Below are 17,518 nucleotides of genomic sequence, written 5' to 3' on the forward strand. Positions count from 1 at the left end.
TTGTGTGGGTGAAAGGTCGCCACAATTTTTTTATTTTTTTTAAAGAACTCTGCAGACTGATCACAAGACTTGTGAAATAAGAGCAGCAGCACCACAAGCAGACAACACACTATTTCACACATCTCATACATTATTTACTGTGCAATTTCCCGGTCTGATAAGGTCTCAAACGGACAGACACTAGACAAAAGAAATAAAGCCCAGCAAAAAAATGCCATCCTTTTAAATACGATGACTGAAAAATCTCCATTTGTGTAATGTTCAGTGTGATAATGAAAACACTCAAACCACCGTTAATAATTGTGATTCCGGCACCTCTGGACGGGATCAGAGGACAAAGCTGAGGAGGTCAGCTTACATGAAACCACTGTGTACTTGTTTTCCTGGACGATGTGAGGCCAGAGGGTATGAAGAGTCGTGGTGAGCACTGTAATCGGCCTCCTCCCTGTCCTTCAGTGCACCAGCCAAGCATGAAGAGCCACAATCACTGTTTCACCACTGGAAGAAGCTCGGCCAGTGATCCAGTGGGATTCTGATTCTTGCTGCAGGCCAAGGAGGAAAAGTAGCGCTCTTTGTATATTAAGACTTGGTCTGTCTGATGAATTCTGTCTGTCGTCGGCATTAAAAAAATTGGATTTTGTAATTTTTCAGATCCATTGCTTCAGATTGTTTGGATGATTAAAGAAGTTATAATAAAGTTTTTACTCAGTATCTGGCATTTAGATTCCTAAGGTCATAGTTGTAATATTAAAATGAGCAATTTAATGTCAGATATATATTCAAACTGTTATTTTGCTCTTATTTGTGACCATTTGTCCTATTAGAAGGGATTTAATGCTCAATAACAGAATTATTCAGATGGGTAAAAGTCTAACATTAAAAACAATGTGTGTAAACCTTTATGGATCTTTCTGAGATTATTTGTCTGGTTTCCTGTGGCTTCACATCTATAAACAATAGATGACTTGTTTCTTGTTTCTACATGAGTCGTCCTTCAAGACCTGTAAATATAGGTGCTTCAGAGCTCATTGTTTGTTTGTGTAGTTCTGTTCCTGCAGGGTTGAGTTAAGGTAAAAAGGAGGATTAGATTTTTTTTTTTAACCATGTTTCAGATGAAGGGTGCAGAAATGCGAGGACCTGATTAAAACAGCTGTGATGTGCACCGTGCCGACTGTAACCTCAGGGCTGAATTGTTGATTAATTACCTGACTGTCTGTACACAACAGCGTGAGAGGGTGCATGCGATACGGAAGAAGAAGGGGAAAAAAAAGCAAAGATTTGATATTCAAGTCTGGTTTCACTGCCTATTTTTCTGGATCAAAAAACACGCATACAGAGAACAAACGGCATGTAATCGAGGACGGTGAAAACAGCTCCAAGTCGTATATTTTAAAAAGTATCAAACATTGTCTGCACAGAAGTATTTTAACTTTTGTCCTCGTTATCCTAAAAGCCGTTTAAAAAGCAGCATCAGTGATTCATCAAGGTTAGAATATTTTTACTACCAACGCCCGAGGCAGAAATTAGGATGCATGCTCCAGACAAAGGAGGAAAAGGATATAAATAAAGATGTAATGCATTCAAATGAACCCTCTTTTATAAAAATAATCAAGCGATAAAAGATTAGATTAAAAGTTGACCACCCACATTAGATCTTCTTTCACCCCACACACACACACACACACACACACATACAAGCAGGCTTTATGTTTCCTCAAAACACTGCCCACACATCAAGTCTCTTTGCATCAGTCTGCAGTGTGTGGGACGGCTTTTCTGTCAAACATGTGACGAGTAAATGTGAAGTGGAGACTTGTGGATGCAGAAAAATTACCGTCGAATAACACTAATTTGTCACATTTGTACAGTATCTTCTTTTTTTTTTCCCAGTTTTTTTCAAGGGTTTGTTTGTTTCCAGGGATTGGGGATTTCTCTAAAACACGGTGCACAGACAATCTGCGGTCAGTATTCAAAGAAAAGGGAGGCTGTCCAATTCCAGGGACTTTCTAGGAATTATTTGGTCACTGGATTTAATAATGAGTCATTCTGATAAGCCTACCAGCTCCGTTTGCATGTTTAAATCAAACGGATACTGACTATCGCCCCCATCGAGTCCTGTTCATGCATCATAGAATGTCTTTAAGCAAGAAACTTGCTTCTCAAGGTGGAGGTCGAATCCCTTTCATGGCAGCTGTCACGTAAAACACAGGAAAACAGATCTGCTTGTCAATTTGTGGAAATTATGAATCATGTCACTTCTGCTTTAAACTTCTGTTATTGCCTCTTTACCTTGGAAAAGCTCCTCTTCCAGTTAGTTCACAAGGTCGACTGATGTAGTTTGATATAATTTCCCCAGTCATTATGACACACAAACAGCACACATGTATGTGAAGTTTTTTTTGCTGCTTCTTGGAAATCAATACGTTTCGGTTAACAATTGACCTTTGATAAAATATTTTTAGGGCAGAATTTTTATACATTTTAGTACTTGTGAAGACCTATTGAGGGAATGCAACAAACAAAAACAGTGTGTACTTACATGTTGTGTTCTTTCACATGGGTATAATAATAAAATAAAGAAGGTTATTTTAATTATTCTGTAGAAAGTTGCTTGATTTGTTATGTTGAACGTGGCTCTTAACGGTCCATATGAAAAATGCATGCAGCTCATTCAGTACATAAAGGGAAATTCCTCAATAAGAAAGTACACCATGTGTTGCACATGCACACGATGAGCTATTTAAAGACATTTTCTGGGTCAAGTGGCCGTCGTGTTTCATACTGCACCCAAAGCTAATCGGGAGATCAAAGAACAAAAGATGGGCAATATGTTGAGTTTTAGTTTTGTATGAAATATCTCTGCCAACCATACAATCTTTGAAAAGTAGAAAATGTTAATGTCAAGCAGAAGATTTAGGTGTGGGGTCTAATTAAGTTTGATATCAAAGTGCGCTCCAGGAATTAGAGGTGCCTAATAACTTTTTCAATTGAGACTAAATCGTAATCAAAGGGGGTCACCATTGGATTTTTGGAAGCCGGTTTCATGGCAGGGAGATAGAAACGCTGGCCAGCAAGCAACCTGGACACTCTCGCAGCACCTTGAATCTGAAGTCATTGTGGCTTCGTAGTGTATAAAAGTATAGAAGTAATGGCAAAAAAAACAACAACTTTAAAAACTATATAGGTGCATACATGATAACAGTGCTTAATTCTTGTGATGGATTAATGCACTAATATGTTGTGGATAAAATCATAACATCCTTATAATAAGAATACACTAAATTTATTGATGAGATCAATTCCTAAATGTCTTAAATCTGTATTTTCTCTTTATCTTTTCAGAGTTGAGGCGCTGGCTTGAGACATAGTTTCACCACGTTCAGCCATCAGTGGAGAAGCCGCTCAGTTAAACTCATCTGGTAGGTGTTTAACACACTTGATAAACCCCCATACTGTACTCATAATCATCTTTATCTGATAATACTTACAAGGTATTACAGCAGGTAATATAAAATACATCACATGCCCAATATTTAAATCAAACTATTACAGAACTAAACATGACGATTATCTGAATTGATACGTGTGTAGGTAGATTAATGGATGTGTGTGTAGATAAACATTAAAAACACACTTTTAAATGTATGAATTTTGAATGTAATTTTCAATCTTACCTACTCTTATATTTTTATACACAGTTGCAGGTTGAATCCCAATTTATTCGTGAAGGGCATCTGGTGTAAAAATTGCCCAACAACCCCTGTAAAGAAATTAAAAAGGAGGAACAGGCAAATAGACTGCACAACTTTGTCTCATCTGGACATATTGCAGACAAATTATAGTTTCAATCCCTCTGATTAAAAACTGGGAAACTTGATTTTGAGCTTAATCTATTATTTCAAAAGTGTAATAAGTCCACCAACAAATGGTTTTACCTTATGTAGAAATTAAAAGGTGCAGCTCCGTATCTGTTACTAATCCAGTGTATGTGTGCCTTTGAGGAACACATTCATTATGTGTAAACATTCTTGTGTGTACGCCTTAAAGCCAAATTACAGTCTGAGCGAGTGTTCGTGCAAGTTTTATCCGAGAACCGAGACAGTCGTTTTCCAGTCGCTGCATTTTTCACGCAAGTTCAAAAGACTAAACACCTAAAACAGATGCTGAAAGGCATAGAAATGTACAGAAATAAACATAAACGCACAAAGGAGACAAAGTGTGTGACATCTCAGCTGCGTCTGTGCGGCAGGAGTTGAGAATAATTAGCCAAAGTGAAGTTCATCCATTCATCAGACATAATGATCAATATACGTCATGACATCAGATCCTCACTGGCTGCTCAGGATAGCCCGTGGTAACCAAGTGAGTCATGGGAACGTTCACATTCCTTCTGTTTCTGCCAAAATATTAATTGTATGCATGTAACTTTGATAATTAAACACATGATTTAACCGTTATGTTTTGCACCTTTTCTTCCCCCCATTCAGTGCGCCTGCTTCATGCTTAAACTCAAAACTATGTTTAAAAACTTGAACGTTGCTGTATGACACCATTTGCTTTCAAAGGTAAAAGTTTTGGAGATGCCAGATTGCAGTACAACTACCAGATCACGTTTTTTATTTTTTTTAATCCTTCATTGAAAAGTGAAAATGAAATCCAGACGTGCAATGTTTGTATGCGACAATAACTGCTGCACAACTATTTCCACCCTGAATCCACAATCCTCCCATCGGAGGCCTTTGTATTGATTTCAGCTAAAACCAGTTAACTAACTATAACCTAAACCTGACTGACTGTTTTTAACCACTAAACTGATGTGTTTGCCCCCCGAACGGATATATACCGCCGCAGCATGACTAACGCAAACATACAGGCACAAACTCACCGAGCAGAAAAGCAGCGGAGGTTAATTTTCCCTCTAACAAGAAGCAAAAGAGCCTTTATTCCCTGACTTGTTTTGACAGCTGTGTGTGTGCGTGTGTGTACGCGAAAAGAACGCATCGCAGATGTCCCGACTCTAGCATTCTGCACCGCGGATTTTATCTGCACGTCCATCTTTCCAGTCAGCAGCTCCTTCCACCAAGTGCAAAAAAAGAAAAAAAGTGAACAAAATAGAGGAAAGTAGCAGGCAAAGATTAGGTAGAGAGGGCCTTTAAAGCCAAGATTAACTGTGAAAAATACAAAATAAGAGAAGTACAATGCCTAAGTATCCGGCCGGGAAGTAACTCATTTTCTCAGATTTTCTGTAATTTACCTCAAGTGGTTTGTGTGTTTCATCTGAGATATGCAGGATAATTCCACCAGTCAGTCAAACTTTGTTTATATGCCACTTTTCATGCAGGTTGGTACAACTCACACTGCTTTACTATGGAAAGGCAAAACAAAGAAACAGTTTGTACAAGACAAACTGGAGAAAAAAAAAAAAACTTATTCAAAGGGGAAATTTACGAACTATTTAAAATAGAGAGGAGAGGATTTAAAAAAAATTACTTTAAGGCATAGATTAGTGGTGTCAAACATGAGGCTCTTGGGCCAAAACTTGCCGGCGAGAAGCTCCAATGAGGCCAAACCACCAAGAATATTGTTCAAATTTCAAAGAAAACTTAGTTTTGTTTTATTTTTCAAACAAATGTATTAAAAGTAACAGGCTACACACAACACGGAGCCACAATCTGAGATATCAGGGATGCTGCTGTAAAAGATAGCAAACATTAGCCTCAAAGCCATGCTGCCAGGGTGAGTTTGTAAAAACAGTCATATTGGAACAGCTACAGGAGAAGTTTTTTGGACATTTCACTGTATTTCGTACCATAGTACCAGTAGTAATTGTTTGATATTTGTGAATATATAGACGTTTTCGTCAAATATACTCTGCACCACAACAAATAACAACTTTAAAGATTAAATTGAAAGTTTATTATGGAACTTTTTTTACTGGACTGGCCCACTCGAGAGGAAACTGGGCTGTTTGTGATCCCTGAACTAAGTTGTGTTTGGCACTCTTATTTTCGACTGATGCTACGAAACCACATAGAACTCGTTAAGGGTGAATAGAAAATAAAGATACATTTACTTAAAAACCTCAACAGCATATTTAAGCCAAAATAAATAAACCATTCATTAAGTAAAAGCCTGCCGATGAGGTGTAAAGTTTCTTATGGGATGAACAATGTGCTTTAAAAATCAAGGAATTAGTTTTTCAATCTCAGACGAACCACAATTTTCAGATGTGTTTGTTGAAGAGACATTACCAGCAAATGTGTTGACATTCTGAGTGCATGCAGTAAATACAGTGCAATGCAGTGATCTCTAGATCAGTTCTGCATATAATTTTAGGGCCTCGGTAGGAGGTTAATTAATATTGGATTAATTAATACGGCAAACTACGCACAGATTCTGGGAAAAAAGTAGATAAAAAAAAAAATAGAAGACTGTCTGAAGGGCGACTTATCATCCACACTCGTCCCTCACTCTCACCTTTTGATCTGCAGCCAACACAGGCGGCTGCTGTTAAGTACCTTTAAACCTGCTTAGCGCTGATGCAGGTTTCCACTTCATCAACAGTGACAGCAAAACAAAACATCCACTCGTCCATCAAAGCGCTCCGTCTCCTCTCACCAGTAATGAATAGATGGATTCAGTGGAGAAATCCCATGGCAGGACCCCTGATCTTTAACCGGGAGGCGATTTGTACCGTCGCTCACTATTGCTGAGGGCGTGCGTCTCAGACAAACAACACGATCACACCAGTACATCCAGTTGGTGGAATTGTAATCAGTATGAGTTTTCCATGTTGTACATTGAATCTTGAATACGTGAATAAAAGCACATTGCAGTAAATATCTACGGAATCTATAAATACAGTTTTTGCCATTTAGATTTTTAATGTGGCCAAGTTATGACTGTGTTTTTTGAGATTCTTCAGGATTAATCACCAAAAATTAAGCTCAAACATGTAATTTTGTATATACGTATATGCAAAATTCAATAATACACTCCTGGTTAAAGAAGTATGTCTTCCTCATTGGTTTAAATCTTTCCCCCTGATGTATTTTTATTCATTTGTTAATTTTCCTAAAATACTTGTCACACTCTGCAGGGCTTTTTATTATTTTATTCATCAGTGTAAGGAAAAATCCTGGTTAAATTAATGAAATACTTCACATCCTTACACCAGAAGCTCCTATTTTTTGTACTAGTGTGATATCAAGCTGCTGTCTGTTCTTCACAACGCGTTTTTGGCTTCTTAGATGCAGTTTTTAAACTGAAATGTGACACTTTGGTAAACCAAATGGATTCAGCACTCAAAATCATCACATATCTGTGGGCTCATCTCTGGGTTTGCATTGAGGAAAGCAAGTTTGCTGTTATTTTAACTGTACGTTGTTGTGATGTATTTTGTTTGGCCTGAAGGCAAAGGAAAGTTAATCATACTAAATAGATTTTAGACATAATTGAATCAAACAAAACAAAGTTATGCAGACCAGAGCGGAGAGAAATGTTACACATCCACAAAGGAAAATCCCCCCCCCCCCTTTTGTAAAATCAACTGGGGTGAAGTTATCTTGTTTCTCACTATGGCGCATTGTTTTTTGCATTTTTGTTTCAGAAGAATTGTGTGTTTACACGGCAACATTTTGAAAACGGTGTCGGTTTTCACAGAAATGGCTGAAACTGATGTAGTTTAGCATGTTGGGCTACGAGTTGGCACTATTGGTTGTTTTTGTAATGAGACCACACACATACGTGTGCAGAGAACGATAGGCTATGAACATTATAGATAGCAAGTACAGTGACATTCTAGTGGACAGACGATGGAGTAGTATTGTTATTCCAGGTGACCGTCAACTATGAAACTACCAAGAGAATATGGACTGGGAAGCATGACACTCTGGAGGAAACGCTGTTATTGGAGCTGAAGCAGTGTTTCAGAAATGTTTCCACGCAGACGGAGTGTTTTCTAAAAGTTCCACCTCGGGAGCTGTTTTAAATAAAGTTGTGTTTTCAGTGGCTCCGAGTCCAGTTGTCTGGAAAACAGACCCCAAAGCATTTCAAAAGTTGTGCGTTTTCTCTTGAAAATGTCATTTGGAGCATTTATGCAACACATATTTTCCAAACTTACATATGAGAGCTTATCACCGTCAACAATTTACAAAAAAAAAACCCTCAGCAATTTTCTATGTTGTCTTTGTATTCGTATTGGCTTTACGTTTTGATCTGTATTGATCATCAGTTCATTAAACACTCTGTCCATGCCCAAAACATTTGTCACTTTATCATAATATATAGCAACACTTTCAAAACTACTTTCTAAATGTCCTTTTTCCCATATAATACTTTCTTGTCTGAGGACTGAATAAAGGTTAAACTCGACTGCAGTCGCAGATCCAAGCAGGAAAGAGACACTGTTGTTGAATATCTAAACACAATCAGTTGAAAGCATCGTGTCATTTTTTTTCAGCAAATGTGTTTAAAGCAGCCCCGAGACGGCCAAATGCAGATCCACTTTATCAAACAGCAAGACAAAGCACCGAGTCATCCATCAGACTGGTTAATCTGGTCCTGCCCCTTCAGTGAATTATTCATCCTTGTTATATGTCTTTGTCATGAGAGAAAGAGATCAGTGGAATGAATGGGCATCCCTGTTTTGTCCACCTTTTTAAAAAAAAAAATGTTTTATGCACTTGTTTACTTTTTGCCGAGAAGCCGAGCGACATGTCGCTGTGAGCAGTTTGCACTTTGGGGCCTTTGAACTTGCGATGGAGTGTTGTTTTTGAAAGTTTTCACATCCTGATAGTCGTCGAACAGAAACACTGTTGTTGACAGTAATATTGAAGACTACCTACAGAAGTTGACAGAAAAACACATTTCAGGAAGCTGCTGGTGGTGGAATCGAAACATCTCCAGTCTGAAACTAAGTGCTACTCCACTTAAAAAGGGCAACTGACTAATTCATCTCCTTGGCTCTCATCTGAGTGATTAACAACACCGCCACCAAAAGCTGAGAAATATCCAGCCGTCCGGCCTGTAGCGGGTGTAATGGACACTTTGTGAGAGATGTGCGGGTTACAAATGGAACTTAAGACTGCAATTTATCTTCTCACACCTCTTACAAGGTCTTTAATCACGGCGTTCACCTCTGGTGCTCTGAGAGGGCGAAACACATTCATCCTCCTGTGAAGAGCCTGTTAATGTATAACTGGAGAGATTTGTTATGGTGATGATGGTTGTGGACTGTATGCCTGTGAATCTTGTGCCGGAGGTGACAAAACTGAATAAAAAAAAAAAATCTTGTATTCTGTTATACCTTAAAAAAAACAATAGGTTTGTCACTAAATTAGAGGTGGAAATCAGAGCATTTTCTACTTTGGAAAGTTTATTACCTCAATGATTTTTGTGGTAGTTGGACTAAGAAATAAACTTTAATCTTCCTTAAAGGTTAATGCTTGCACTTAAAAAAAAAGAAAAGAAAAGTGTGGTATTAGTGGTACCGCTGTTTCAATTTAAATGAATGAGCCATAGGATAGAAAGAAGGGCACTAAACAAAACTTTTCAATAAAGTTTCTGAAAATCAGAATTCTTGTTTTGAAACACTAGATCATTCATGTGTTCATGGAAATTCCAAAACGCAAAGAAAGCAAAAGAATTGAGCTCGAACTTGTCATTCCAGTGCCTAACCACCACTTATACACACAATACGACTGTTTAATCACGTTTACCAACTTGTCACAGGATTTCTCGGTAATAAGACACAGTTATAAGGAAAAGCTGCCAGATGCAATCTGTGTAACCTTTGTGCTTTTGCTCCAGGAGCCGTGGCCTCTTGTCATTGTCACAAGACAATGCTGGTTGTGTTTCTGGATGATGTGTCATTAATGTATCACCATTGCTGTGTCAGCACTCGCAATAACACAGTACATTTTGCAGATTGCTGACTTAAGCTCAACTCCAATAAATTATTGTCCATATATTATCCACATGTCAACTTATCTGGCCAATCTGATGGAGCTCTACTGCCCAAGGTTGTGTATTATTATTATTTCAGAAGCAAAAAAAACCAAAGCACACATCACAGACACAGAAAAAAATCACCAAACCCGACTAAGTCAAGAAAGTTTTCTCCCCATATTAATCCACTTTCCCATCTGGAGGGCTGTAACACTTATTTAAATAATTGTGCTCCTTATGAGCTGAGCATAGCACAAGCTGGTCAAATGAAGGGACGTGTCTGATGTGCTTTGTCTTTAAGGAAACATTTAAAAAGTAGTTAGTTCTTCGAGGTCAGTCAGCGATTGACCTGGACCCCCTGTCACCGAGTTGAGTATCTGTTGGTTTATGTCATGCCTAGACTGATGTAAAAATATGCATTTTATTTAAAGGAAAAACTTGTTTATCTCATGATTTAAAGTGAACCACATAACTCTGAATATGGAGCAAAATTAGAGTTCCAACACATTCCCCATTCATGACTCTTTGAAGAAAAATGTTTGTCATCTCAGGGAACACAAATTGCCGCTGGAAATGTTCCTCAAACAAGTATTTTTTTCTTTTTCTTTTTTTTTGTTGTTGTTGTTCCTACACTCTAATAGACTGTTTTTTTGCACTGTTAATAAGTCAATAAGATAAATCACCACAATTTGTTTGGGCCAGTATCCGTGGCTACTTCTGTTTGTGTTGTGATGAATCTGTGAAGTTGAAATATGCATCTAAACCTAAAATGATCAAGTATAAAAAACAAATTACAAAAGAGTTGAAACATTTGTTTCCATTTTCATCTCAAAATTAATTGAAGAGTTTTTCTTTGCACATCCGGGAACAATAGACCGGATTTGTAATTTTCCTATTTCTGGTGCAGCAAATCTTGACGTAATGAAAAAAAAAACTAAATGAATTTAAGGAATACAGTACAAAAATAGTAATCCAGCATCAATTGAGCGCTTCACATTGTTTACGATAAACTTGTCGCATAAAGAGGGACATTCTGGTACTAATAAAGGACAAATGGAGAACATATGTTGTTTCATCTATAGTCACAGGTCTCAGCTCTGCTGCAACTTTTCCAGAATATCATCTGCTAAAAGCCTTCAGTGTGAATGTTGACCCAACTTTCATCTTTTCCAATGGCGCACGAAGCTCAGGGGAGGAACTCCTATTGTCTGTTGTAAAGCCAAAACTGTAAACGCTCGTTTTTTTTTGTTGTTTTTTTTTCACGACCAGCAAAGCTTTGAAAATTACTTTGCTTTAAGCTGTTTGGACTGGGCGCACAGGGTCCAGCATGACGCAGCCAAATGTGGCTATATCAAAGTGACCCCAATCATTAGTCATTACAGAGAACTCGACTCTTGAATTGTGAAAATTGAGGCAGGTTATTTGAATTTCAATATTGTTTTCATGATGAAAATACACACATTAAAGTTTGTTCTGTTGTCACGTTGCCATTTATAGAACAAACATTCAATGAAAGCTGAAAGAAGGCGTTTGCATGACGGGCCCGCATTAAAAGAAGTAATCCTGTGAAAGTGTACGCGCAATAAACCTTTGAAAATAAACTGCGGCACATGATTGGCCAACAATGCAGAACTCTGTCATCGTGGTGCCTTTATCTGGAGGAAGAAGAAGAAGCAACGCTTTAATGAGCACCAGACTGAGAAAAGACTTTGAGGAAAGCAGTGACGTTGAACTTTAACACAGATGTTTTATGTGTGTTTGTAAATGCAAGTTTGTAGAAAAGAAATAACATATCTACTCTTGTGTTTTGTCTGGATTTGTATTTATGCTTGAAAAGCCAGTCATTACATACACTGAACTTTGATTTCATTATAATTAAAAAAAAAAAAAAAAAAAGTAGATTTCCATGAACTTTGGGAACATCCTGGGAAAACTGCAAAAAAAAAACGACACTCTTTTTCTAAGTAGAACATCTCTTTATTTTGTTGCACTGTCAATACTACTACTACTACTACTACTATTAATGATAATCATAATATTTAATCAAAACAACTGTTACAGTAACATGTTATTGCAAAGCCACTGTGGATGTCTGCACAGTTTTCACTTTATAGTTAAACGTCTTTAACTAATTGCTCAGGAAGAATTTAGAGTCTTTCTAAGTTCTTTTGGCAGGAGGACCAGAGATTCTTGTATAACCATGTACAATGAGTGTGCATTAAAATCAGGTGTGATTTGGCTGTAATTAAAGAACTTAATATAAGTAATCAACAATAATTGAATGGTGAACGCAATTTGCTTGTTAACCTCCAGACTGCTATGCATGTTGAATAGATGCACTCACACAATAAACACACTGCTGATACTGCACAAACTTTTTTTTTAAGTGTCTAAAACACATACTTGTATGCATCACAATCACTTATAGCACCTTAATAGAAAAACCTGGATGTATTTGAGATACTTTTTCTAACCCAGAGTAGTGTCTGCAGGCATCTGTTCAAAAGCCAAAACAATAATGTCACATGTTGCTCATTAGGCTCACTCAGTCCCAATAACTACTATTAGATTAGTGAGTAGTTTTGTTTTTTTTTACTAGATAATTATTCCCTTGACTTCTCTTGCATGAGAAATTTAATGAAGGAAAAAATAAAGAAAGGTTATCAAAAAGGCAAAGTAAAGTTTGAGGACCAGTGCGCATAACGATGAAACACTCAGGATTTGGACACATGACACATTGTGTAGTTGTGTAAGTGACCACAACTGTGATTAATCACTTTTTTTAATATAATTTCCTACTTTTAATTCATTTATATTAACCCTTTATTGGACAAGTGATCATATTTGGTAACTCCTACATGTTTCGTCTGACTCAGAATCACACTGTTGAAATAATTAGTTATAGCATATAGGAAAATGAATGTGTTAAACACTAAAATGGGTCTGTTTTAAATGTATGACGGGTCTGTAAAATGTGTGTGGGTTCTAGAATGTGTGTGAGTTGGAGGATTGAGTAGCAGAATATGTGTGTGTTGTAGAAAGTATTATAACGTTACTCTGAATATAGAAGTGTTTGACTTCCGGCTATTTAAGTGCCATGTAAAAGGTCGAGGCATTGCAAATAGACTGAATGTACTTTACATTCTACCTCCTATGCAGAGGAACAGTGCTTTAATATTTAGTAACTTTTATCTTTCAAATCAGAAATGCAGGTGAACCTTGCAAAGCAATGACTCAAACCTATCTGCAACAAAATTAAACCAAAATACGTTTGGCGTTTGTCACAGCATTCATGTGACATTTGAAAATATCCGTATTTGTGTCTCTTTCTGCCTCCACTAACAGCAGTTTCCTCTTCTTCCCTTCCAGCTGCGATGCAGCGTCTGTGAGGATCGTGACTTCATTGTCATCATGAGATGTGGAGGTTGGTGACCACAGGCAGAAGAGGAGGGGGTTTGCCGTATGCTGCGGTCTGCAGCTGTTGGTTCCTGGCAAAAAAAATAAATAGCGGTGTGGAGTTGCTTTGGGAATAATTTGGTCAGATGTTTGGCAGGAAAAACAAATTCAAGATGTTTGAAGGGGCAGTAAGTAAGATTTTTATATTGTCACAGCGCTCCAGATTGACCATAAAACACCTGCAGGAGGTTGATAGTGCTGTTAATTTTCCAGGTGCTGTGGTTTCTTTCTGGCTGTTTTGGTTTGTGGGCTGTTGTGTAGAAAAGTCCCCACACCCAGTGAAGTCATGCTGTTGAAATCGCTGCTGGCGGTGAACACGGCTAGTAAAACATGAGTCAACCATCACTTACCCACTGCAGCCTGGGATAATCACAACTGAATACGCTCAGTGTGGTTCACCCATTAATATAAAAAGTTTTTTTTTTTTTTTTCTGTAGCATTTTTCATGAAGATTGGGGAAGTTTGAAACGTTAGAGAGAATACTATGATCGTAAAAGACAGGTTTTTAGGAGTAAATGAGGAGTCAGTAGTAGGAAACAATAAAGGAGGAGAACCGAGTGGAAGAAGAGGAAAGTGGGGATGGTGGAAGAGGAGAATCAGGAGGAGGTGTGAGTGGGACTGTGATGGACTGGAGACTGGCCCAATAGGCAGCGACACACACTTTAGATAAATCTGTGTGAATGATGGACGGACTCATCTCATCACCATTATGGAAACTATGTGAGAAGCATATGACTTGCAGTTGGTAGGAAGGACTTTAAAACATCAGCTGTTGATCGCTTTAATAAAGTGATTCAGTCCAAGCCGCTGACTCAAAACCAAAAACCAAAAGTGCATCAAGCTGTGAAAACAGGAAAGTAACATGCACTCAGATTGTCTCCATCCCACCACGACCCTCAAAAGTGGACTCGAATATGTTTGGATGGAATCATAGGAGATGGAGAAAATCTTCATACTCAATTTTTTTATATATATATATATATATAATACGTGCATGAGGGCACCAGAGTATTGAGAGAGACTGAGGTACATATGTTCATCTGATTTCTCACCATTGAGTCACATTAAGGCTTTTAACTTTTAAGATTATTTAGAATTTCAAATTACTTAGATAATCTGATAACTCCTAAAATCTGATAATGGTCGGATGTTTAGATTGCATGTAAATGAGCTTTTATGGATCAAAGTTAATTTCCCAATTAATGTTGTGGTTTGCCAAATTAAGCAAACTTTTGAACAGCTCTAAGCAAAAAATACTGTTAAAAGAGTTTAAACCCTCGAAGATCAGAGAAATAACAAAAGAAAAAGTGTGATCGTTCATTTAACCTGCATATTAGCAATAAAAATAATGTCAGAAAAACCAAAAACTGTCAATCTAATCAGTTTATATCTGACATGCAGAACACATATCAAGGATTTGTTACATTTTTATCGTATTTTAATGGCTATTGTTCAATTATTTAGATGTCCGATTCTAGCTAAAGTTTACTTTACAAATCTGAATTTTACAAGGAACGTTGGTATTTAATTATACAATTAAAAGCTGCGAGACCTCACATTTTACAGATTTTAACAAGTGAATGTACCTACATAATGACAGCATCACTTGTTTCCTGAGCAGTTATTTCTGCTCTAAAAGTATTTAAATTTTGGTGCAGAAAATAATTTTGGAAATTGTTTCAAAGCTCTCGTTTTTCCGGGGATATCACAAACTGCACAGGGAGGCACTGCAGTACCGTTCATGTAACATGTGGCAGCTACAACACAGCTTCCCATTAAAGGTCATTACTGTCCGTCTTAAGCAAGTGAAACCAAAATTATCCACTTTATTTATGTCAGTTTAGACTGAAAAGTGACTAGAAATGTGGTTTATTGTGGATAAAACACCAGACTTTTTTTTTCAGAATTCCAGATAGAGCATAATCACATTTTAAAAAGAAAAAAGTTAAGTGTATTTGAACGTCTGTGATTTGGTTTTTACAGCCTATAGCTAAACTTGTGGCTGAGCGAGACTGCTGCAGTGAAACCCTCATCATGCTGTCAATAATGGGCTGTGTGAGTTTCATAACCCCCGGGGCTGTTGTCGCACATTACGCCTCAGTTTTTAAAGTTCATAATGTGGTGAGCGCACACATCACTCATAAGCAATTTACTTTTCCTAAACCGATTCCTCCCTTGGGAGCAGTGAACTTCCATTTCTTCTGAGATTCACATCATTTTTCTGACGCAATCTTTTCAGTCTGAACTGGACACATGGGGACAACAGGAGCTTTTATAGAGCAACACAATTAGAAACACTTTAATATAATGCAGCCTTATAATAGCCTTATAATACATACAAATCGATTCTGCATGTAATTTAATTCATCTTCGTTAATTAGGAATTTAGGGCAGAGATGAAGAAGATCACAAGAAATTGGGATAACGAATGATCGTGCATTCTTATCACATTACAATGTACTATTTTGGAGAAAGTGACTGATTTGGATCATTTGATCTGTCACGGTCACCACTGACCTTCTTTTGTGAGTTGTTGCGTCTTAATATTAAGTCTGTAGTTTACGCCTCACGTCTTTTATTAAACTCATCACACAAAGTAAGAACATTCTTGCATTTTTGCTGTGGAAACGGGACTATTTCACAAATGGAAAACATGTTTACTCCCCTTATTAAATGTTGCTGCAGTTGTGAGGAGCATTTGTGGGATGAGCGGCAGAGCTAGATATGTGCTTATCAAATGCTTATTGCCGGATGATATGTTATCCCACAGCAGTGTGTGTGTGTGTGCAGGCTGGCCATTTTAAAGAGATCACTAATGAGCCTCCTGTTTAAGTAAATAAATCGTTTACAATAGGTTCTGGTTCTTCGGACATAACCCAATCAAAGCAAGAGATTAGAGTTAGTAGAACATATTTTGAGAACATTTCTGAGGCTTAACCCACATACTCGAACCTACTGCTCATCCCACAAATGCATGTTTCTTATGAGTGTAGCATCAATGAAAGTAAATAACCAACTTCTTATTGCAAAGAAGTCACATCAAAGAAATAATGTACCGAACTCAAATTCCCTTGTTTGTTCTGTTTATAAAAGGTTGTTGTTGTTTTTTTAAGTTAAATGATTAATATAGAAAGTACAGTGTCAACCATAAAAAAAAGCTCACTGTATTCAATCCTGAGTTTTATCAGAATAAAAATTAAGGCTCCACAAAAGTAGAAGTCAAAAGACAGTTTTCGAGGGAAGTGATCAACCGATCGCAGTGTGGAAAGGAAGCCTCCCTGTCCTCCAGGAATACAATGTCAGGTGTGTGTTATCATGCAAAGTCCCAATCGACATGATTATTTAAAAGGAGAGAAGTGGAAAACGTGGCCAGGCAGAGGCAAACATCAAAAGTGAGAGAAAATAAAAGATGATATAAGGAAGTCAGGCACTTGAAAGAGAGCGTGTGAACTTGGAAGAGAGGGACAAGTAGCAAACAGTAGAGAGTGCGTGTGAAAGACGAGCAGGACGGAGTGAGTCAGAGTGAGAGAGAGGGAGGGAGACAGAGAGAGAGAGAGAGAAGTGGGAGGGAAGATATAATTGGGCCTCTATAAAGCTCAGCGTGCTTCTTCTTTTGGACTTTAGCAGAAGTGAATCCTGCCTGTAAGAAATGACAATACACCAATAAAACATCTCAAACTAAGGAAGTTGTCTGTTGTGTTTGTTGGTCTGCCTGAGAGAGCGGCAGTTTCTGAAAGTGACACCAGGAATACATAAACACTGAGGTATGACCAGAATAAATCGGCTATCGTATGTCCTTATTTAGTGTGATATTTTAGCTGCCGATGCTTTAAATCAACACATTTATTCCCATTAAACAGCAAAAGTTGCTATAAATATTTTTAATGTCCGTGATCAATACATTTCTACTTTCCATTGATGCCCCTGATCACCTCCTGTTTGTGATTGCGAAATGTGTTAAAACACATTTAACAGGATGCAACGACATTTCTCACTGGAATGTTGTTTTTGCTGCTTTTTGTTGGTTTAACGTCTCGACTTCACGTCTTGATGTGAACGCGTGGCTGAGGAAGGATGTGTCGCCACGACCCGCGGAGGTGCATCAGACTTCAAG

The 17,518-nt window shown here is 37.7% G+C and overlaps 1 long non-coding RNA gene across 1 annotated transcript in view; it reads left to right on the forward strand.

Moving 5' to 3' along the window:
* The window catches only part of LOC308120605, a 69,594-nt gene extending 52,511 nt beyond the window's left edge, over positions 1–17,083 (forward strand). Inside the window, exons 3-4 of the long non-coding RNA XR_013936026.1 lie at positions 3,343–3,419; positions 13,318–17,083. This is a non-coding gene — a long non-coding RNA (uncharacterized lncRNA). The remainder of the gene's footprint in view (positions 1–3,342; positions 3,420–13,317) is intronic.
* The last annotated feature ends 435 nt before the right edge of the window (positions 17,084–17,518 follow it).

Source organism: Lipophrys pholis (genome assembly GCF_963383615.2).
Source record: "Lipophrys pholis genome assembly, chromosome: 15".
In the NCBI taxonomy this organism is placed as follows: Eukaryota; Metazoa; Chordata; class Actinopteri; order Blenniiformes; family Blenniidae; genus Lipophrys; species Lipophrys pholis.